This window comes from Melospiza melodia, chromosome 6 (assembly GCF_035770615.1).
Source record: "Melospiza melodia melodia isolate bMelMel2 chromosome 6, bMelMel2.pri, whole genome shotgun sequence".
Classification (NCBI taxonomy): domain Eukaryota; kingdom Metazoa; phylum Chordata; class Aves; order Passeriformes; family Passerellidae; genus Melospiza; species Melospiza melodia.
Window position 1 is genome coordinate 64,300,593 of NC_086199.1, and position 24,002 is coordinate 64,324,594.

The 24,002-nt window shown below is 49.5% G+C and overlaps 2 protein-coding genes across 3 annotated transcripts in view; both read right to left on the reverse strand.

Moving 5' to 3' along the window:
* LOC134419484 (ras association domain-containing protein 8-like) overlaps positions 1-17,463 on the reverse strand; it is a 33,914-nt gene extending 16,451 nt beyond the window's left edge. Inside the window, exon 1 of one of the 2 annotated variants that reach the window (XM_063158732.1) lies at positions 17,306-17,463. The gene's annotated coding sequence lies outside the window, so the exon portion shown is untranslated. Of the gene's footprint in view, positions 1-862; positions 929-17,305 lie in introns of those variants that run through there. The other variant, XM_063158734.1, reaches the window with a different exon arrangement.
* The window catches only part of LRRC56 (leucine rich repeat containing 56), a 97,305-nt gene continuing 74,772 nt past the window's right edge, over positions 1,470-24,002 (reverse strand). The window contains exon 14 of the mRNA XM_063158725.1: positions 1,470-2,489. The gene's annotated coding sequence lies outside the window, so the exon portion shown is untranslated. The remainder of the gene's footprint in view (positions 2,490-24,002) is intronic.

Genomic DNA, 24,002 nt, shown 5'->3' on the forward strand with positions numbered 1-24,002 from the left:
TGCAATTACAAAGCGCTGTTGCAGGGCAGGGAAAAAAAAAAACAGGAGAGGAACTCGGTGTCCCGTTCCCCCCCCCCCCTCCCCGCAGCAGGCCACAAGTGGAGTTACGAAACAACCTGCCAACCTGCCGGCAGAGTTCACGGAAGGCATCAGAAGTATGCGGCTGGAGCCTGGCTCTTATCGAGGAATTTAACCCCTCTCCTCGGGGAGACGGAGACGTCTCTGAAGGGAGAAAGGACGGGAGGTTTTGCCCCACGGATGCGAGGGGAGGAGGCTCCTGGCACGACCATCTGAGACCCCCACGCCACCTCGGCTCCTCCGCTGGGGGCTCTGGGCAGCGTTTGCAGCGCCGGCGGGGCCGCTGCTGCCAGCGGGGCCCGGCTGCACCGTGCTGGTGGCCGGGGCTGCTGGGAGTGCCTCGGGCAGGCGGGAGGCAAAGCCACCCGGTTGCTCGACCGACCGGGACGCGACAGGGGCGGCACCGGGCAGGTAGCAGCGGGGCTCGGGTCTCGCCAGTGCCGAACGCCGCTCCCCGTCCCCCCAGCCCGGGCTCTCCTTACGGGATCCGGGGTTACTGCGGCGCCGTGCCCCAAGCCAGCTGCTCGCCGCCCCCGCCCCACTTGGCAGCCCCGTGGGGCTGTCCCCTCCCTGGCGGGCCCTGCCAGGCGGGCGAGGCCCCGGCTGCCCCGGAGACGGCTCTCTCCGCGGACACCCGCGGCCAGCGGCCCCGCCTCAGCCGCAGCCCCCCTGCTCGGGGCCGCTCCCGGCGGTACCGGCCCGGCTGCGGCAGGGCAGGGCCGCGCCCGGCGCTGCAAAGCAGCGGCAGCTCCTGCCCGGCCCCGCCGCGCCCGAGCGCACTCACCTGCCGCCGGCCCGGCCACGGCAGGGCGGCCGCGGCTCCGGCTCCGGCTCCGGCTCCGGCTCCGGCTCCTCTCCTGGGCGGCAGCGGCGGCAGCGGCGGCAGCTCCGCTCCGCTCCGTCCGCCCCGCAGCGCGGAGCCGCGCCGGCCCCAGCGCCGCCCTCCGCGCCCCGCCCCGCCGGCCCCGCCCCGCCAGGTGAGCGCCGCCCCCGCCAGGTGAGCCCCGCCCCACACGGAACTCCCCCGCATCACCTCGGCTCTTTAAAAAAAAAGTCTGAAATTCTCCTTAAAAAAAAAATCTTAAATTCTTTTAAAAACTCCCCCCAAAACCTTAACATCTTCTTTTTAAAAAAAGTCATAAAACCTCTCTAAAAACCCAACAGATTAAAAGTCTTGTTTTAAAATAAACCCTTAAATTCTCCTTATTTTTTTAAGAACACATAAATTCTACATTTTCCCCCTGAAGTCTTAAACTCTCCAATAAAAATAAAACTCTTTAAAAAAACTTTTTAAAAGTATTGAATTCTCATTTTATTTAGAAAGGTTATTCATTTATATTTAAAAATCTGAAAACATTATCATGTTTTTTAAAAGAACACTTAAAATCTCCTTTCCTAAAAAGAAACCAAGCAAAACCACCCTGTACTTCCCTATCCCTGACTCCTGGCTCCGTGGGGCTGTATGGGCGGGCTCATTCCCACCTGGAAGTGCTCAGCCTGTCTGCAGCAGGGCCCAGACCTCCACCTGCCCCAGCAGGTCTCTGGGTAGAGCAGAGAAAACAGCCCCTTTCCAGAGAGGAGAGCTTGCCCTGGCGCACGAGGAGGGTGCAGCCCTTGAGTCCCGTGCCCTTCAGCCGGCCGGGGGCTCAGAACGCCCTGAACCCGCAGAGAGATGACAACAGGGAGACAGGTTCAGCCGGTTTTGGAAGAAGCAGGTGTCTGCTGCCATGCTGGAGGCTTTGGAAACTTCTCACCTCCTCTCTCAGTCAGCTTTTCCCATTCTATGTCTCAAAAAACCCACCTGAAAGCTCCCCCCACCCTGCTCCTTCCTCCATGGTCCCCCCAAGCAATGGGGATGGCTGTGATGGCATCAGGATCCCATCCTCAAGGTCTCTACTGGTGCAGGTGCTCCAGCGAGACCTGAGGAGGTGAAGGTGCTCAGCAACCCCAGTGCCAGACACACAGTTACGTTTATATTTCTTTATCCAGAACATCTTGTGAAATGTCCCACTACTCACGAGAAAGGATAACCCACCCATTGGACCCTGGATCCCAAGGTGACTGCTCCAAAACAGATCTCAGGTTTACTGCTCCACCACAAAATGTGTGCCAATTTTAACCTATGGTCAGAAAAATCCCCATCTCATGCAGGCCTTATGATATCCTTATCTAGGATTTATGATATCTTTAACTACTCCCTTCTCCACATGGAAGCTGCTGGGACTAGGAGGTGATGCAACACACAAGTCCGTAGCTGTCACTCGGCAGCTTTAATTGGATTTTTAAATGAAGTTTTCTGTTGTTCTGACATATTCCTCATAATTAGGATCTCCTAAAATCAGATAGTACATCTGGTGCTCCGTAACACAGGCCATGCCCTGGAGACCTTACAGCACAGGAGGAACAAAGATCTATAAAAGAAAACAACAAAGGCTGTTCTCAGGAGATATGTATCTTATTTAATAGGTTGGACAGTCTTCTGAGATCCCAATCAGATACAAGCTGAGCAGAGGCTCATTTGCCACTAGCAGGGATGGTTGCCTTTCTTTTAAGAAAAGATTTTGAGTTTTAAATCTTTCTACCTTAAGTAGGTTGTAAAAAGATTGGAAATCTCTTTTCACTTGTAAAATTATTACTGTGAAAAATAAATAAACTGACTATGTCTCAGTGTCTGCATGGTCCCTTGATTCCTCATCCTATGAAGAGTTCTCCACACCTTCCATCAATTAAGATGGATAAAAATCTCCAACATTTAGTTTCACACTGGTGAGTTTGCCAGACTGGCTCATGGACCATCTTCTCTGCCTCAGATTTATTCTTAAAGCTCCTGTGGTGCTGAGGCCATGTTCAGGGACTGACCTGGAATAGTGACTGAGCTGATTTCTGGTTTTGTGCCCACTGGTTCCATGCTTGGATTGCTACAGGTGTATCTTAGAGCTTTGAAAAGTCATGTCCTCATTGTACACTGAGCAGTCAGGCTGCTTTAGGGAGGAGAGCAATGCTGTCTCAGCATCCTGAGCAGTTGAATCATCACCAAGCAGGTCCTTTGGTCTCTCCAGCAGCAGACGAGATAGCAATCCTATCTGAGTTTCCCCAAAGGAGAAGATGCTGTCTCACTGCTCAGGAGCACAAGTGTCCTGGTTCTGAGGTGTCTTAAGATACAGAATATGTTTGCACAAAACCCCTTCCTGAGTACAAACCTACTGTGGGTGAGCAGCAGGTCACCAGCTATAGCCTCTCCTAGCAGAGCACATCTTCCCTGGCACAGCCCCCCGAGCCCAGCTGTGTTAGTCTGTGCTACAGTCTAGTGTGCTACAGTCAGTGTGGGGCATGAGGGAAAAGTGGGTATTTGAGGCACCTGAATCTGCAGAGCTGTTGGGTTTTGGCTTTTGGCACAAACCCAAAACCCTCTGAGCTGTGGTTGGGAGGGAAAAGAAGAGGAAAGTTTCTTTTCCAGGCCTATTTCTAAAAGGAAAGAGTGGGAAACCAGATTTTCAGAGGTGCCCCACATCCCCTGCTCCCCCCAGGATCTGGAGGTAGTCAGCATCATGGCTATCAAACCTTCCTGCCTGCTTTCCTCTCCTTCTCCCCTTGCCATGGACTCCTTGAGGCACACCTTGGGAGTGTGCCTCCAGATCCTGCAAGCCTCAGGAAATTTATCAGTCACTATCCTTTCCTGACACAGCTACAACATTTCATGTGCCTCAGAGAAATTACCCAGTGCAGCTATTGCCTGGCTGAGCACACAGAAGGGCACATTTTCCCCAGAACATAAGCTTCCCTCTCAAATAAAGACAATTGCCCCCAAAATCCCAGCATTTCCAGGAAAGCCCTGGCACCAGGAGAGAAAAGTGGCCAATACCAGAGGGCATGTTGACTTTCTCTTCCAGCAGACACCCCCCACTTCAAAAGCTGTAATCCAAGGCTAGAAATGAGGACCTCTCTCTCTGTGTCTCAACAATATGCATAAATAACACATATAATTACATCTATAAAAATATTTATATATATATGTATATATATACACACACAAGAGTGCTGCCTTCTGTTGCTCAACATACATTGTAGCAGTGTTACAAAGTGCCCATTGACCCTTGCAGTACTTTTAGGGCTTTTGGAATGTTTGGAGGGTATTAAATTTTTCCAGGTTTCTTTGGAAAATTTTGAACTCACCATATATTTTCTGGCAAGGGTTTTTTTTTTTTTTTTTTTTTTGGAACCATACACAGTTTTAGTGAGAGACAGAAGATGCTGCCTCAAGTGTAACAAAAGGGCTTCTCTGGAAGAATTTTTTCCTCTGTTTCTAGGACAACAAGAGACATAAGAAAGAAAAGATCCTGCAGCATCACAGGAAAGCCAAATTGGGGCTTGGCACTGCAGAGCCCTGCAGCTGACTGCCAGGGTACTACAGAATGTACCCCCTCGTTTCCACCCACAACCCTGCCTGGGCCTGGGCTTGCACAGAGGAGAGACCTTGGTCTGGTGGGTAGATGAGCTGTTGTCTTTCCAGGGCAGGCCTTCTGGCCTCTGAAAGGGGATTTTTGTCCTGCCCTCCTGCTTTATTCAGTATTCCTTCTGCTTCTGCAGCAAAAGGAAAAGCTGCTGGGCACTTGGTCTCCTATGGCTGCAAGGAATGGGGATGCTCAGGAGCAGCCTGCAGGATTGCAGTCCAGATCAATAAACCTTTTGGCTACACTGGTCTGGGCTCTTTGGATTGCCCTGTGTAGGCACACAGCCCTTTCCCAAAAGCCCTGACAGCCACTGCAAGGTCTGCACATGCCTCGCTGCTTTCCACACCTCTGGTGGTGGGAGCTGTGAAGGGAGACCTGCAAAGGGTCTCATGACAAGTGGTGCCCAGCACACTCACAGTACAAGATGAATATAAAACCCAGGATAGAGTCAGAGCCAAAAATTCCAGGTCTCTACATCCTCCAGAAGTCTGCATTGCCTGGTCTTTGCTAGAATGGCTCTTGCAAAAGGTCCAGAAATGCAAAATCTACCTTCAAAGTGGAAGCGAATAACTCACAGTGAGGAGGAAGGCTCTTACATATCCCTTTTGCAATAAAAAGTAGGAAAAAAAAGTGACCTCCTATTTAGGTTGGAGCTCCTGCATTCCCATTCAGCAACCCCAGAGGAGAGCACGGCTAGATCATTACAACTTCATTGCCATTCCCCACTTCAAACAGTGAATTGAGCTGTGTGGCATTGGGAGCAAGAGAGGAAAAAACAGCTGAAACAATGGTGGATGGAAGTGAGAGAGAAAATGGATGGGAGAAACAGAAAGGGGAAAAGGCAACAGTATCAGGAGAAGAAAAGATGCCCAGGGCACATCCTGCAAGGTTTTGTTTCCCGTCCAGGTGCCGGGCAGAAGACCTGCTTTTCACCTAGGAAATAGCCTCATTAATTATGGCTGTTGAGTATGGGAATGCAGCAGCTCTTTGCCATTCTGCTGCTCGGGTAGCCTGTGACCCGAGCCGTTCAGGTTTCCCAAGCATTTAGCAGTGTGGTCATGCTAATTTAGTTCGGTTTTTCAAAGGCTTGTGGGGAAAAGTCCTCTTCTTCCCAGAGGCATTGAAAGTTTTGACCTCCTGACCCTCCCTTTTACTAGGAGGTTCAAAAGCAGCATTGCAGCTGTTAAAGTTTTTCTTCATGCCTCAGTGATTCTCTGATGGGGGACCAAGCTGGTGTTTATCTAGGCTTGACCTCTCTTCTTTGAGCCCGGAGATGTCTCTTTCGTTCAGTGCCACAGGCAGGGCAATGCTGGAAACCTCCCTGCCTTGCCATTCACTCCCTCTCTGCTGCAAACCCACCAGTGCCCATTACTAATCCATCCCCCACCAGGAGCTGGGGTTCCCGGCACTGATCCCATTTGTCCATCACACTGCAGATTCATTTACATTTAATCCACCATGACTTGTCCATGAAACACAACCCTCCTCCTGCTCTGATGCTGGAACCCATTTGGCTTCCAAAAGTCAACTGCTGCTTTCAGGGGAAGAAAAAAAATCCCCCTTCCCAACAGGCTTGCCTGGCATGGACCTTTGGTGTCTCTTCCTTCTCTCCACTGCCAAGGCTCATTATTTGCAGGGGACATCCTCCCCTTAATTTACATCTTTGTCACCACGTCTAGGGTGACAGGCTCCTCAAGGGCCAAGATCCATCAAGGCATTTGGGCACAGGTTTAACGTCAAGCATCTTGTTTCAGGACATTGCTCACTTCCCTCAGCTGAGACCTTGGAGAGAGATGGCCTGGATTTGTAACTGTTGTGTCCTGGATATTTACTCACAGCAGCCCTGGACACCAGGACAGGGTGGCTTCTGCTTTAGCACAGGTCTCACCAGCTCACCTCAGTGCTGAAGCATTAGGTTAGGATGCAAAATGTGGTGAGAGGAGGCAGGAGAAGAAACGTCTCTGAACTTCTAGTCCCTGGAGCTGTGGGATTAACCACATTCACACCGACAGATTAGGGTCATTAACGTAGTCATTAAAAAAAGGGAGAGTCCTACCGTGAATAATGGCAGGTGCTTCACACACTGGCAGGTGCCGGGTCCCTGTGGTGGAGGCTTGAAGGTGATGAGATAGTGATGAGTGTGAGACATCTCCAAGGCAAGAGCAACACTCACCCTTTTTACACCTCTCCTGCCATCTGAGAATGGTGGCAGGCACGGAACGTGCATGGATGAAGGACTGAACTACCCCGGATCATGCCCCCAGTGCCCACGTGTCAGAGCACTCTGCTGAAAGGTGCTTCTGGTCAAAACTGGCATAAGGGCTTGTGCTCTGGGCTCCTGCACCCCTGCTCAGTTATTATCTCTTTGGGTGAGCTCAGCTTCTTGAGCTGCAAAATTGGGATAATGTTTACTTTGCTTCCAGGGGTGTGGAGGAATAATTAATTAATGTTTATGAAATGCTTTCAGATCCCTGAACAAGAGGAGTGAGATAAGCAGAAAGGGTTCATGAGGTAGGTGGGAAGCGTTACGATGAATTATTGCGATTCAAAGGTAAATTACTGTTATTGCTGCCTAATAACCAGACACAGCCATTAGCCTCTGACAATCTGATTTCTAACTCTGTTAGCTCCTTTTCCCCTCCTTCTTCCCAATAAAAAAAGTGTTTTCATCTTTGCTAGTCCCACCCAGTTCAAGTTGACTATAATAACCTGATAAACCATGTGAGGCTGACCCTGGTGCTTGTGGATGAGACCTGAAGCAGGACAACTCTCACCACTGCCATGAGTTTCTCACCTCTGATAGCATCTGGGGGAGGCAGACCACTCTTCCTTTGCAATGGGAAGCATCCCCAGACCAGTCTCCCATCCAGCTTCAAGCAGCAAACTTGCTGTGTGAGCTCCAAAGCTTGTGGCAGGTCAGGAGGTGAGGGTGATGTGATCCCACCACTCACAGTTACCACCCCTCAGGTGAGCTGGGAAATGTCCTTGTGCATGCCTCCAGCCCAGCCTTTGCTTAGAAAGGCTGCAATCCCGGGAAGGGCCTTGCACTGGCGATGGGTAGGGGGCATAGTGACATGGTGGGCAGGCACACAGGAGCTCGGAACTGCTCTAAGCTGAGCTGCAAACAGTCCTTAGGCACTTTGGCCATCTTTGCCCGGAAACCAAAGCAAACCTGACCTGTTTTAAAGCAGTGTGAGTAATGTGAATCCCGGGCTGGTGTGAGCAGGTTTTTCTGGTTCTTGCTCCAGCTATTCCCCCTCCTTCCCTGCCTGGGCTCCCAGTTTCGAGCTGGGAGGGCACCTGAGCCTGGCACAGCTTCCACCCTTTAGGACACCTTTTCCTGCTCTCTACCTGTGCCATTCCCATTGCCCCTAATTGCTTTCCCAGCACCATGCCTCAGAAGCCACCTGCCAGGTTGTGCTCTCAGAATCCCCCATTACACAGCCAGCCCCACATTTCAGCCTCACAGCCCCCTCACAGCAGCAGCAGCACTGTAGGTTCTCTCCCACGCCTCGCTTTGCTGGTGCCAGGTGTCGGAGTAGAGCACAATCTTGCACCAGCTCTGTGCTTTGCTGGTACCCAAGTGGAGATCTTGGGCAGAAATAAGGAGAGTCCCAAGCCTGGATTGCTTTTGGTACTGACTTGAACATCCAAGACCACATCTACACATAAGCTCGTAAAGTACAAGCAAGCTTTCTCGTTTCTAATTGTCCTTTTAGACTCAAAACCTTTCTTTAAATTTTTTATTTTCCCTGCCAGGAAGACCAGTGTTATGTATGAAAACCCCAGTTTACTAAGACAATTACCCCTGAGCTGGAACCCAACACTGAAGATTTAACCCCCTACTGGATTTAAGCCTGAGTTTCAGCCCTGTTGAGTCAGAGGTCTTTGGAGAACAGGACTGAAGGCCTAAAATTATTCCAGTGCCTTGGTGCCTCCCTGGAAATCCCAGTCTGGTGGGAAAGCAGCTGTCTCTTTTAAAAGTACAATAACGTTAACAATAGTTATCCTTAGCTGACCAAGCCCTAACTGGGTCCTATATGCACCTGAAACATACAAATAGTACCTAAACAAAGAAGAACAGAGATTTGTTTGTTTTTATCTTTGACAAAATTTTGCAGTCTTTATTTTAATTTTAAAGATAAATTGCTATCATCTTCAAGGGACTGATTTCTTATTAGCTATTGATTTTACATGAATATGGTATTTGTCAGGATATTTTTCTGCTCTCCATGTTCAGAGTAGGATAGGCAACGTCAACTGGAATTCGTTTGGGGAGATAAATTGAAAATAGATTTTATAACCTACTCTGCTAAGAATAAATAGTGCCCAATACTCTACAAAGTATCACTTGACTCAGGTTTTCCTAGTAACTACATAAATCATGCAAAGTCGCTTTTCCATTTGTATGTTAGTGGCATGCCTGAAACAGAAATATCATCCAACAGATGCACATTCAGCATGTATCTTCCTTTCCATTGGAAAGTCAGTAAATTGGCTTTTGCTTCCATAATGCTGAGCTCTTGGCAATTTTTGAGCATAGCTGTACTCAGCACACAGCAGGCAGCTCTAATAACAGGCGACCTAAGCAAAAAGGAGGATTTAGACTGCCCTTGCTCCCTGAGATCTTCCACCTCTTAATAGTCAATATTTGCCTTCAGGCTGTGGGTTACTTAAAGAAGCCAGGCCAGCCCTGTACCAGCGAGGCTTTGCAAAGGGCTGCTCATCTCCTGCAGCGTCTGTGAGCCAGCACTGCCCAAAACACACGCAGCAGCCCCGAGGGGGACATGTCACAGCACATGTAGTTGCCTCCAAACGGCACTCTGGCAAGTCCTGTTTTCCTACCAAGCATCCCCCTTTTCCCCCCAGGCATGGGAAATATGCCTGGCTGCCATTCAGAGTGGGAAACAACTGAAAAGCCAGAAACTTTAGACGGGATGAAGCCTGGATTGTGTCGCCCTCAACAAGTGGGAGTCTTAGAAAACACCACCTTTGTGAAACCAGAGAGAGAAAACAACACAGAGCCTGGCATGGGCAATGAAATATGTATGTACCTAGGACCTCATCCAGCCCTCTCCCGCCACTGCACCTCTCAGCTTTGCATTCAAGGGGCACTGGATCTCATCCAAAAACGATGCACGGGAACAAATGTAGCCCTGGCAACCCCACCGAGGGCAGGGAGGAACAAAGAGGACCCCCGGGCTGAATTTGTTTCTATTTTTAATCCTTATCTTTACCCATCACCCCCATGCATGGAAAGAGGCTTCTCAGCTGTATAGATTTGCATTGCTATGGGAGTTTGAAGTGATAAAACATTTGGCCTGCCTATTCAGAAGCAATTAGTGATTCAAAGCAGCCTGAGACATCTTAAAGGGGCCTGGTTTTCCAAGAGACAGGTGCTCTGAGCTGACTTCAGGGGAAAACAAAGTTTTTAGACAAAAAGAAGTCACTGTCTGCTTGAAAATGCAATTCCTTCAAGACTGAGTAATGAAAAATAAATATTGCACTGAAAATTCCAGATTAGGCTGGTAAAATCTGGGAGGAGGTGGGGAGATAGGCCTGATTTACAGTGCTGGTAGAAGTAATGTTTATGTATCCGTTGAACACATATAATTTATAATTTTATGTTACAGGTTTCCCCTCCACCACCATGACTAATACAGGCAGAGCCATCCCCCACTAAGGCTGCCATCCCAGCATCCCTGTCCCAACAGCATCAAGATAGAATTTCTCACTCACATCTCCTACCAAGAGAGGAGGCATTTTTTTAAAGCATTGCTGCCCTTAGACCTTTACATCTAGCTCGGCAAAAGGGCAGCTTACCAGCCTTTGATCTGACTGCAGTGACTACCACATCCTGCCACTGTTGCAGGGTAAACTGAGGAAAGGAATGAGACCTGCAGCACAGCCCATGCTGTTACAGGCTCTGGCAGGATGAGAAGCCCTGGAAAGGCAGCATGGGGATGACTAGCTCTCGAGGTCCCTGGGACAAGCTGGGAAAACCCACGCTAAGGGCAAGATTGCCCATGCAGAGACATCAGGGCAGGACAAGTTGGTATACAAATGTCCAAAGCAGAGAAGAAAGCATTCACTCTCCCCCTGAAGGAGTTGTCCTGTGGTGCCTTCCCCATGCAGCTCTTTTTCTCCCTTTATCACCAGGAGACAGAGTTTCCTGCAACAGGCAACTGAGAGCAAATTGAAGCTTTTGCTTTGTGCTGTGGAGGCTCCAGCTTCTCTCTATCCCCATGCTATCGAGTTATGCTGACACAACCACTGAATTGCTGGGTTCAGGAGAAAAGGGAGGAGGAAGAGATCGCTAACTTCCATCCGGAGGCATCTTCTCCTCCCCACTGTACTGTGTACAGCACCTGGACTCCCTGCAAAACCACCCCAGTCAGCCAAAATCGTTCCCACTACACGTGCCACGTTGCCCGGGGGCTGCTGCTGGGGCTTTGCCAGGCAGAGAACGGCACAAGGAGACTGCAGGAAAGGCTAGGGCTGAGTAAAATCTGAAAGAATTTATTCCAGAGAGCACTTGCAAACTAACAGGCCAGGGGGCCACAGCTGGCAGAAGATGCATTTTAAACTGCTTTTTAATCTGAGAGCAGATATATCCATCACCATCTCTAACATCTGTCTGGCAAGCTGCATGGGTGGGGGCAATAATCTCCCAGGCTGCTACATGCAGACTAACTAAGGGAGAAGCCAGGCAGCAGATACATTCAGCAGCCCTCAGAGGCTTCCAAGGCAAAGCACTGGCGGTAAGCAGGTGCTGCTCGGCCCCAGCAAGCCATGGAGGAGCACCCAGGTGGTGCAGATATGTCCCCTTTCCCATAGCACTGCAGGAATCAAATGCTCTTTGGGGAAAAAAATACCCTCCCCTACATGCAGCTCTACAGGGCTTAGAGAGCATCTTGGTGACTCAGCTCCAGGGCTGGCTTGGTGGGGTTCAACACGAGTCTCCTGCTGAAATCAGGGCTTGCAGCACACACTCACACACATACAGGGACATCTCAACCCCAGCAGCTTTCAGGCTGGAGAGCAGTAATAAAAGGAGAGACAAAAAATACCTTTTCCTACTTCCCAGTCAGGAAACAAAACTCCCAGATGCAGCTTAAATGTAAAATAAACAGCATGCAGATATCAACCTGCATCTTCAGGCACTTATATGTCCTCATGCAACTGATCCCAACTGGAGTTTTTGCCCAAGCTACAAAGCATCAAAGGCATGGGCTTGAGTTGCAATCACTTTTCCTGTTCCCAGGCTGTTAAACCTGCACTTCCCTGATCATGAAGAAATCACTTGGCCAAAACAAGAGGTCAGACCTGCAAAGCTATTCCAGGTGCTCTTCAGAGCATGCTACACCTGCAAGACTAACCTAGATTTAGGGCAAGATCATAAGCACAAGTGAAATGCAAAAAGCAGCAGTAAGGAGGGAACCACAGGGCCTCTTGTGGAAGAGGCCCAAGACACCTGTCTGGGGCCAAGCCTGGAAGGTCTATCAGCCCTCATGGCATCTGCTGTGTCTTATCCACACAAACAGCTACTGTTGAGGAGACATCTCACTTTTCTTAGCACATATATATGCACCATCAGGTTTGAACTCCCACTGTTGCAAAGACATGCTAGAGATGTGACCCTGAAATGCTGGAAAGGTTCAGAAAGCAAAATGCACTCACAATTTACTTATTAAATCTTAAACCTTGGGGCTGTGCTGCTTCTTGAGTTGGCAAAGCGTGTGGGACAAAGAGGCTACTAAAATGCCAGAGGTTATCCCCCTGAATCAGGTGTCAGAGAGGACAATGGCAGCTACAGGAAGGACTTTCCTGGATCCCATAGGACCCTCAAGACCATATAGCAACCACCGGGAAAAATGCACCAGGCAAGAAAGAGGAGGTACAGCCGGACCAGTAGGTCAGAGGTGGTCCTGAAGGCCATGTCCAACCCACTGCTGGTACCACCAATTATCCCCTTCCTGCCAAAGGAAATTTCCACCCACCCTGGTTCACTCGTGTGACAAGTTTTTCCTCCCCTACCTCTGCTCAGGTGCGACTTTATCAGCTGTTTTTCAGCCAAGAGGATGCTTCACACCAAAGGGATCCAGAGACAAGCCTTGTAATTAGGACATGGGTGCCACCCACCAGTTAACCCCTCCTCCTTCCTCATTTAGCCTGGGAAGCATAAAGCTGGGTTTGTTTATATTGCCCATACAACTTAGCATTTGTGCATTCTGCTTTCTGTCTTCAGAGCACTTCAGCAGGTGTTTTGCAAGCTTCTTCCCAACTCCCATATGACAAAGGATTTGGACAGGGGTTGGAAGGAGATCAGGGAAAAGGAAAGCTAAACAATTTGCCCCAGAGCAAAAAGAGCTGGGAGTAGATCCAGGATCAACACTCAACAGTTCCTGCCTCTGAATCTCGTGCTCTAATCTTTGCTGGTACCTCACTACCTTCAGGTTCAAAGCTGGTATTGTGGAGCCTTGTGCTCCTCTTGGTACCAGAGAGCAAGTTTCCTTTAGGTCACACCCACTGGACTGAGTGGTCCTGCACCAGCAATTAAACAATGTAATTTCAAACATCTGGCAGTGGTTTGTAAACTCATGATCAGCTCGTTTCCCTTAAGAGCACCACATGTAAGAGAAGGAAAGGATTCCGCCATTCACCCCAGCTGTGTATTGGGCTGGTTAAAGCAGGCAGTGGTGGACTGACAGCCTGCACTCCCCTTGGTGCAGAGAGTAGGACTTGATCAAGGACTGTCCAGCTCTAGAAAATTCCCAGGAGAGAAAATGTTTGATTTTTTTTTCCTGCCAGACCAATGCCTCTGCATCGAGCAGCTGGAGAAACGTGTGGGCCAACAAAAAGAAGGTGGAGCAGTGAGTGCTTGGATCAGGCTGCAGAATGAAAACACCTTAAACTCCTTTTCCCATTGCTAGCCATAACAGTGGAGTAGCTCCAGGAATGCCAATGGAGCTTCAGCAGTCTGGAGCAGCACTATCATTTCTATCGTCCTGTACCTGGATATATCTGGTCCAATTGCCCAAAATTCTTGATATATTGACAACCCTGCCACAGCTTTATTGAAGGCACTTCTGACTCACTAAGTCCCTTAAATCATTGCTGGACCAAGAGCAGCCCCTCTCCTGGGAGATTCTGGGTCCACAAACTACTTATTTTCTCCCAATCAGTGGAACAGTCTTGTAATGGACTTTGTTTTGCTGCTTTTGCTGCAATCTTTCATTCTTGCTACAGAGGGAGAGGAAAGCTCATTAACACAGAGACACACTCCCCATCTTTGTCTTTTAATCATGAGGCAAAATCAAAAGGTTCTAGCAGATAAAGAGCTACCTAACCAGAGTTTTCTTGGTCCCAGACCCACCAAGAAGCACCTCTCTGGGGTGAGGTGAGAGCACCACTCTCAGACCCTTTGCTTTATCAATCCCTTTGCCTCTGCCTGAACCTGCCATTTGCTCTATTCTTGTCATTGTGTGTCAAGGCTCTGCCCCTTGCTTTGCTTCAACCCTCCCAGATCTAAAATAGACGTGAGGCATACAGCATCTTTCCCAAAGCCCTCCAGGACCTGCTGATGAAGACTCAAGAAGCATTAGAGGACTCCAGGGTCACCATTGCTTTGGGGATTACTCCTTTCTGGGGTAGGAGAGGCTGGCAATTACAGGGATCAAATCTCCAGCCCTCTGTTTCATGAGAAGGGAGGGCAAAGCAATTTTGGCTTCTCCACTGCTGGGTATGCAGGACAAACAAACACAAAGTGCCAAGGCTGGAGACTGCAGGGGTTGGGGAGCCTGAAGCAGCACTGCAGACAGCCTCAAACTGTGGGGCCAGGTGAGGACTACCAAATCCACATACATGCAGGCTGAGTAATGTCCTGAGGAGCCCAAACGTACATGGAAATGGCTGGGACTTGAGAAATCTTGCCCAAGGGCCAACAGGGCTCTAGCGAGTGACCACACCAACTTATGTAGATCCCACATTCATTAAAAGTAAAATTACTGTCTCCCTTTAATAACATTATTAATGATGTCTGCTGTCCTAGGAACCAGAATTGCTTGGACCTCACATCTATGGAGGAAATCTGAGCTTATGCTGAAGCCTCCTGGTGAGTGAGCTTTGCCAGGGTCCCTCTGTCACCAGGCCTCTCTGGTGTTTAACTGAGGTTTGGTCTATGCCAGGCCTTCCCAGGGTCAGTCAGTGAGTATGTCTGTCTTTCCTTCCTTCAAAACCCATTTTCACAACACTTGATGGTGTCCTCAGGCAGAGCATCTCTACTTCTCAACAGTGTTTAAATTGTATGAAGAGAAGGAAGGGGCACAGACTTGACAGGCACACAAGTCCTGTCTTTTCTTTAAGATGGCGACAGGAAAGAAAACAGACCAAGCATTATTTTTCTTGGTGAGGAGAAGGGATAATTTCCTGTTCATGATTCATTGCTGTCATGTGGAGACAATGACAGTCCTTCATCCTCCTCACAGCTTTGTCTTTAAAACACCGCTCATGCCAGCACACCTCTCCAGGTAAGGTGCAATTACCTGGGAGTTCACTGGCTCATCACTAGCAATTATCCAACTGCCCCGTGTCCCATCAACCCACCCTAATCACTACAGCCCTAAAACTCATAGCTCCTACAGTAAATACCATCATTAAACCTCTGGGAGTGAATTTACTATCAGTCATGGAGTGATTGCTTGCTGGGGTCACTGCAAACATGCAAACTGAACAGAAGGATTGTTATAAAATACAATCCCACTCAAATAAAAGTAGATGCTATTAGCAAGCAACAGGCACTGTTTATTCCATAAAATACCAGGAAAGATGAGTTATTTAATGACTGACATGTTATTTAATCAGGGAAAGTCCTGCCTCACTGGAGCTAATGTTCCCAGCTCATAAACTGCCTCAGCTCAATTGGTGGGGAGATACAAAGTGAGCTGAATTTGTTCCTGTTTATGGCCTGCAAGGTGTGGGTATGTTTTCCCCTCTCTTGGGTTTCAGACTGACATTACTGTTCATGGGTTTAATAAAGCCTGAAGAATGTACTGGCCTTAACCCTTCAGAGAAACAAGTCTTATTTGAACTAATTGGAGCAGGGAGAGCTGTTGGTTCAAGTAGGAACATCATCCAGTCCCAAGCTGCTCAATTTAAATGATTGATTAATCATGATTGTCAAAAAAAAAAAAATTAAAATACCCTGTCTAATTCACTAAAGGCGAATTGTTTAATTCACCTTTAGTGAATTTTCATGTTTATTTGTTTTCAGGTTCATCTAGGTCAAACCTCTTCTTACAACATGAGACAGACGTTTTTTCTTAGCTTTCATTTAGATACAAAAAGCATCACTGATTCTCACAGATCTAGTAACTGAGTTTTCTAAGCAGGGCCTCTACTGCTGTAAGCCCACCACTCCAAGATTGTAAACTTTGGCAACATTTCAGTATGCAGGATAATTTTTTTAAAAAACTGACAACTTGTGCTTCATATTCCCATTTAAAGAGAGAAAAATGATGTATGTAACAGGCATGACCCTTTCCCTCCCTCTAATCCCCCCACAGCCCTGGGACAAGCTGACTGTGCTAATCTCACCCCTCCAGGTCATCAGTGCGAATCCAGGTCAGCAATAACATGCTGCCAGCACAACACTCCCTGCTCATTTTGTGATGTCCCTCTGCCTTTCCCTGCCACTGGCATGCTGAGGGACTGCTCTTCTACTATGAGCATGATACTAGGAGGGACCTCCAAGTCTCATCATGCCTTTGGGTCTGTGGGAAAGAATTGTTCAGGCAGGTCTCAGCCCTATGCTCTAATAAATAACACAAGCTGTGCTCCAAAAGGTCTTGGTGTTGGTATCCCTCTTCATGCCCCACTTGCAGCAGCAAGACCTGGGTCGTGGCGCTGCTTTTCAACGTGTGCCACTGAATCCATGCAGGACACCAGCCCTTCCACAAGCTCACCCCCTGCCACGGAGCCAGGAAGCTCCTCTGGGATGGCTGTTACCCTGTGGAGGAGGTTTCTCAGCTGGGACAGCTTGGATGTGCCCTGTCATTAATGGCTGGCACATCTTTTCACAGATATGTCTTTGCTGGTTTTGACAGGTGCAAAATGGGCTGTGCTGAGTGCTGCCTCCCCGTGCTGGCAAGCCTTTTACCCCAGCCAGCTCCTCACATCTCTGCTCGCATCTTCCAGGCGCAGGGAAAAGCCTTTTCTTTACAGCATGCCCCTGCACACGGCTGAGCCCTGAGGCGCCCTTCCCTCCTCCGCCTCAAGCTCCTGAGGGACGGGCTGCAGGAGGGCTACGCTGAGGCAAGAGCAGAGCAGCTCTCCATCAGCGGGAAAAGCTGCTTCATTTCAATGTAAAGCCATCTTCTTCTAGCACATCTCAGAGGCCCGAGTGCCCTGCAGGGCTTTGTGAGTTTGACTAATCAGGAGAACCCAAAACTAGCCCAAATTACTCGTTCCTCTTGGGGCAGGAGAGCTGACCACACAACTGTGGGAAGGCGCTTTGATTCCCCGGTCCCTGCGCAGCTTTTCCCCAGGCATCCCTCTCCCAAACCCCACTGCACGGTCACTTTCAATGCCCCAAACCCCGGTGATTTCCCCATCCCTTCTCCCCGGGGCACCAGCTCCGCTGCCGTATCTGTGCAGAGCGCAGGTGCCGCTCGCTGACCGTGCCGAGTCCCTGCCGGCGGCCCCCGACACCCACGGCGTGGAACTGCTCCCGGCTCGGGGCTCGGGGCTGGGGCACGGCCCGAGGGCGCCCGGGGTACCTGCAGGAGGGCCGGGCCCTGCGCGCTGCTCCTCGCCGCGATGCCGTCGCTGCCCAGCGCCCGCCGTGCTCCCGGAGCCGAGCGGGGACGGGAAAGTCTGGCTCCTCTGCTTCTCGTTGCCAGGACACCTTGGCGTTCAAACCTGAGCTGGGACCAATCAGCCCCGGGGCTGGGGAGCACCAGCCCCACGTCATCCACTGCTGGCGTTGATTTGAGCGAAAAAGCGTGACAGCGGTCACAGAGCCCGTGGGGAGCTGCCTTTGTGCGGGTGGGCTCTGCCCCCACCCCTGCCGCTCACTGGAAGCCTCTTCTGTCGGGCTGCGGAAAGCAAAAGGGACGTGGGGAAAGGAAGGGAAAAGAGCACTTTTCTCCAACTGCAGAACTGTGTTTGCAAGCCTGGGTTCTTCAGCGTGTCCTCTTTCTCCGCGTCCCGGCCCCTATCCCGGTGGTCACCTTGCCGGGAGCGGTGTCGCTTCCCCAGTACCCGCAGTGTGCTCCTTGTGCCCCGGTGCGGCCGCTGCCACCTGCCTGGCTCTGCCCCGGACGGTGCAGCGGGGGTGCGGGCCCGCAGACCCACGGCTCCAGGGATGCTTTCTGGCCTGGCTGCAGTCGCAGGGGCATTCTCTTCTCCCAGCCAGCCCCTGTAAGATGTTTTTTACAGAGCTCAGAACTGGAGCCTTAAGCTCCTCATGAGCACAGAGGACTCAGGTGCACAAGGCAAACAGTCCATCCTTTGTTAGGGAAACTTTCCTGTCTGACCATTCAGGAATCATTCTGGCCAAAGGGTCAGACAGGAAAGTTTCCTTAACGCCCCAGTGCTGGCTTCTCTGCTCAAACACGTGCAGCTGCTGCCAAGGTGCACACCTGAGTGAAAGATGCAGCCATCACCTTGTTTCCTGCAGTGCCAGAGGTGAAAACTGGTGCATCTCGACTCCTCACAGACAGAGAGGCTTCTTCCCAAGGTACAGGTGCCTGGGTAGATTCTGAAGAGAGATCTCCACATCACCTTGGTGGTGGTGTAGAGGGATAGATAACAGCAACCCAGGTATTCTGGCAGAACTTCTCCCCTTGAGCTCCCTAGACCCTCCAACCCAGGCATCTATGTGGATCTCCTTCCTGCTCAGGAAATAATAGTTGTAGGACAACATCCTTCACACCCAGACCACATGCTGAACCTCTGGGATAAGTGCACCTGGCTTCTGCTAACCCTGCCCCCTGTCATTTATTCTCCCCAGAAGAAGACCACTGAGGTTTTGCCAGCTCACAAGAGAAGGTGACCTGAAGAGGGGTCTGAGCATGCTGGAGGGTGGAACCATAGGATCAGCACATGTGGTGCTGTGCCTGACTCACTTCCCCATTATACCATGTCCCAAACACCCATTTTACCCCATTAATTAGCCATGCTGCTGAGGTGCTATGCACCCCCGTGGCCAGCACTTGGGCTGGTTTCCTTGCCACCCCACGCCAGCAATTAACGAATCCAGGCTGGCTCCTCCCCCACTCTGCCCTGCAGGTGGATGTGGATGAGCTGTAGCAGCCTTCTCCCAGTGACCCCACATCTTGCCAGTACTGCTTGCCAGGCAGCCTGACTGCCTTCCCTGTCTTTGGGCTCAATACAGCTCCTGGTGAAGGAGGTATGATTTAATTAAGGACACTATTTCTGCAGAGGATGGTCTGTGTGAAGCTGTAAAGGTCTTGAACTCATTAATTTTCAGGACGTACCAGCAGTTAATTTGTGGTGACTATGGAGCAGACAAGCACACAGGGAGGTGTCTGTGTGGCTCTGAGGTTGCTCTGCTCATCCTCAGGACCAAGCCTCCAGCAGTGCTGGAGACCATGGTTACAGATGTCCCTTGTTTGGCTCACATACCAGATTTCTCCATTGACTTGATGGGGCAGGAGAAGGTGAATGACAATCACAGAAAGTGATGGGATGGATTCACCCCTCATTAGCTCCATCACCCCAATTACAAAGCTTGGGGAGCATGTCAGCTGTCAGGCAGAGCTGCAGCTCCACTGCCATACAGAGCAGGAGGGTGAAAACATTGACATTTCTGGCAGCCTTCCCAAAGGGAACAGACAAAATGGCAGGAGATCAGGTGTGTGTCAGTATGGAGCCCAGTGGATATGGAAGGACATCCCTATCAGTGCTGTCAGTGCTTTTAACAGCAGGTTCCAAGGGCTGAACAAGGCAGTAAGACCTGGCTGTCTGGGCACTGCCTCGGTGTAGCAACACCCATGACAAAGGCAAATAGCAGCCTTGGCCAGTAGTGGGGCTTGGGGATAAGGCTGTCAGAAATACTGAACTGGGGCTGTTACCAGAATTTCTCCCATGGAGAAAAAGCCATTTCTGAACTTGCATATGATTTAGAAGTGCTCCCCTTTATCCCCAACCCTTTCGGTCCTCACCTGAGACAGGAATGAATTTCCAGCTCCCCAGTTCACCATCTCTTATCTCAAGCTTTAACTCAGACAGCCTATCTTAGGCCCCAGTAACCTGGGGAGGTTCTCAGTCACTGGAAAAATCCCACTTGAGAGTGGTTTCTCTCTCAGGCGACTGACTCAGCCCCTGGAGGTGCCATCTTCCTCCTCCTCTGCTGCAGCAGGAGCCAGGTATAGCCAGGCACAGCCAGTGCCTCGTGTTAGATGGGAGAGGAGTCCTGCCTCCAGGCACAATCAGAGGATGTGAGATACCAAAATACTCCAGAGGGCCTGGGCCTCGCTTCTTGGCTAGGAGCCACCCCTGACCAGCCCCACACATTTTGTCCAGGCATGGGCAGCACTAGTGGATTGTGTAAGAGAGCTGGAGGGGCTGGAAGAGGGCCCAGCAAATATTGATTCAATTCTTCATTCAATGCATGTTCGAGTGAAGCAATTCAGAACTGTTCCATCAATTCAGACTGGCATAATAACATTAGCCAAAAAACTCAGGAACTTGGTCCATCTTTCCTAGCAGATCTATTATTCTGAATCATTCCCTGAGGAACAACAATACAATTATTGTTGCCTGATACACCAAAGCCAAAAATCCTAAAAGTCTGAAAGCCAAAGGTTTTGTTTTCATTTTCCTCTGGAGAAGAATACCTATGGGAATGTGCCAAAGAATCAGTTCCTTGAACAAATAATATTATAAAAGAAAAGGAATAAAGTAAAATTTACTACATGTATCTGATAAGAATATTAAAAAATAATAATAATTTAAAAATAACACTTGCAAACCCCTTTTAGCACTTGGAGCAACCAGAGCCAAGGAAAATGACAGGGCTAAGGAGCAATTTTGTGTTGGCACTGCCAGTGTGGGAACAGTGTGCAGGGAGGGAACTGTGATCCTTGCCTTTCCACAAGTACACTGCACCCTTAAAATAGACTTGACTTGAAGTTGTGTGTTTTCCACAGTCCAATAACACCTTCTACAAACCTGTGTCCATCTCTGCCCTCCCCTGCTCTCAAGTGATCATCTCTTATACCCCATGCTTTTGGCTTAGACTATGTATTCCTTGGAGAAACTCCTCCAAGGTGGTATTCTCCCTCTTTCCTCATTTCCCCCAAAGGGTCCTCCTTTCCCATCAGATTTATTTTTCCACATGGCCAGTGGGAACTGAAATGAAGGTAAACACACATATTCATGCACGTCTCCATCTCTATATCTATCTGTCTCACAGGTAGGATGCAAACCCTGCTGAAAATAACAACTTTAACCATGGCAACGCACTCCAGCAACACAAACACAAAGGCACTGAGGTTGTAAAAAAGCTGAAAAAAAGAACAAAAGGAGGAGAGGGACTGGGTCCATTGAGGCCTGTTAAAGGCCAGGCAGCTGGATCTTGGTTGAGCAGCCAGTCAGCAGGGTTGGTATCTCTTCTCCCTATTTTTCCTCCCTTTGTATTTACACTTCCTTTTGTACTTAACATCTTGCTACATGGAAGTCTTATTCCTTTGCCTCTGCCCGCACTGGGCTTGACTGACCTGGAGGGGAGCTTCCTTCCTTGTGCTCCAAGCTGTTACAAAGAAATGTTACAAGTGAAGATCTTGGGTCCCTGAAAAATCTCAGTGCTGCTTTGCTGCATGGTCTGATGGAAAAACCAGACCCATGGTGAGATGCCATCGTCTCAGCTCCACCCTCCTCCTCTAAGAGAAGCTGCATGGCTCAAGCCATGAAACCAGCAGCCTCTTCTTGGGATATGGGGTACCCAAGCCCCCTGCATGGCAGATTCCATCACCATCTTGCTGTGCTCCAAGGACAGTTTGGATTGTACCTGCCAGCTGGAGAAACCAGAGCCCTGATTTACTCATGGGGAGGACAGAGACCATCGCTGGTATGGAGCACAGAGGTCCTTCCAGCTGCACAGAAAGCACCTGCAATGCAATCAGGGCACTCCTGGCACACTCCAAGCCTTCAGTGAAGACTCTGGCACTGTTATGAGAGGCTCTCCATGGCCAAGGCCCTGTCCAGCAGAGCTTGCAGGCCAAAGGAACAAAATCGATGGGAGGTAGAAGAAAGTATATTTTGTGAACAGCCTTTTCCAAAGATGATGAAGAGGGGTGGAAGGGTTAAGTGACCCCAGTGCCAGAAGTGGTCACAGCCCCACTGCTGTTTCACGCTCTTGTAGCTGCTAACCCAGTTTAAGACACAGCCAGGAACACAGGACTGGCACCTGGATGGGTGGGAGGTGAATCTGGACAAAGCTGCAGACTTTTACTAGCCACAGCTGAAATGTTATAATTTTTGGATGATTTTGGCTCTGTGGTGACTTCAGACCTCCTTTTAAAGGGTGATGTGGGTTGTTTTGGTTTTACTTGGTTAAAACCCAGTGAGCCTTTGCAGTCTTCAGAGTGAAGGAGATGATGATGATGACACTGTGTACAGACAGTGACACTGGAGGTGGCATCCATGGCTTAGGAAAGCTATTCCTGTGCAAATCAGGGAGAGGAGCACCTTCCAGGGTAACCGGTTAGCAAAGCTGGTGCCAAAGGGTTAAAGGGTTTTAGTGAAAGCACAGGAGAGACTAAATGGATCGGAGAGTAAAAATCCAATTAGGAGATCTAACAGGAAGAAGCCAAGCCCTGAAACAATAAAGATAATAGTTTTAGCTGCCAAAGAAAAGATTAGAGTGAGAGCAGATTTGTGGTGGGACCAGGAGGAAGGAAAAACTGTAGCAAAAAAACCAAACCAAAACAAAACAAAACAAAAAAAAACCCAATAAAAAAATAAAGAGTCGTTATTTCTCAAGACAGATTCACATGACAAACTCATTTACAGCTTCACCTACAGCAAAGCTCATCTCAGGACCCAAACTGTGCAGCTGGTTCTCACCTTTGCAATTGGCTGAATGCCTTCAAAGAAGTTTGAAGTTCCAATTTGAGTCCATCACGTCTTAACCGCATGAATAGGCTGGGAGTGAATTGACCACAGTGAGGTTTCGTTGCTTATTATGCTTTTCTATGTTATCATGTACATACATTTTACCTGGGATGAAAGCAAAGGAAAGGAGCTGGACCAGCCCTGAAAATGTTCCCTTCAGGTCTCAGACAATGCCAGGCTCTCACCTACAGACCCTTACACACCATGGGTCTCTGCAGGAGAGCCAAGCAGATTTCAAGCTGGGAGGATGGATTTGCAGTCAGGAGAGAGACCCAACACTCATAAAAATACCCAGACAACACCTCTACCCTTCCAGAAGAGAAAGAGTCCTGGATCAAAAAAACCCCAAGACAAACTCAGAGCTGATTATGTGTGGTATGCACTGCCAATTACTTACGCAAACGGGATCACAGGAGCTGGCACAGTCTGTGGCCAAAAACAGCAGCATCTGGAGAGAGCCAGGGCTGTGGGGCAGGCATGCCTGCCAAGCCACTGTGCTGACCTGTGCCCCAAAAGGCACCTCTTTGAAGCCTCAACTCCAAAATGTAATAGGGCAACACCGAGAAAGGGATGAAAGAGGATCAAAGGTCTGGAGGAGCCCTCCTGCAAGCAAGGACTTGTGCACACCAGGACTTCTCAGTCTGGAAAAGACATGGCTGGAGAGGTTATGGCAGAGGGCTACAAAGTCAGGCATGGCCCAAAGAAGGCTGACAGGGATTTGCCTTGCTGCCTCTTCCCAGTGCAAAAACTGGGACTAATTCAGAGCATGTAGGTCCTTGTGTGGTGGGGGTGAGAGCTGGGGAACTCCTTGCCCAAGGATGCTGTCAGCTGTGAGTATTTGCATGAATTCAAGAGAAGATTAAACCAGTAGATGGAGAAAACATAATCTGGATTAATAAACGCAGACAAATGCTGTTTACAAAGCCTGTGAGACTGTGCTCTTGACCTGTTTTAGTAGCAAAGAGTGAGGGGCCATATGGGTCACACTCAGCCACGTAGTCCTCACTCCTGGAGGCAGTAACAAGGGGTGAGAAACAAAGGAGTGCTAATCAACATGCCTCTGGGAGCACCTACTGCTCCCTGAAGCCTTAGGATGCTCAGCAATTCAGACCCTTGGTCTGGCTTAGTGCAGGAGTTTCTACTTCCTCATGGCTAAACAGCCCCATGGATCACAGCCTTGTCCCAGGATCAGAGCTGTTTATCAACAGGAAAGCAGAACACTGAGTGATTTCTCCCTGTAGTGTGTGACCTCTGCCTACATCAAAGAAACTCAACCTCAACCAACTTATTTCTAAAGTGTGACTTGTTATACTTAGAACAGAGGTCCTCCCACTG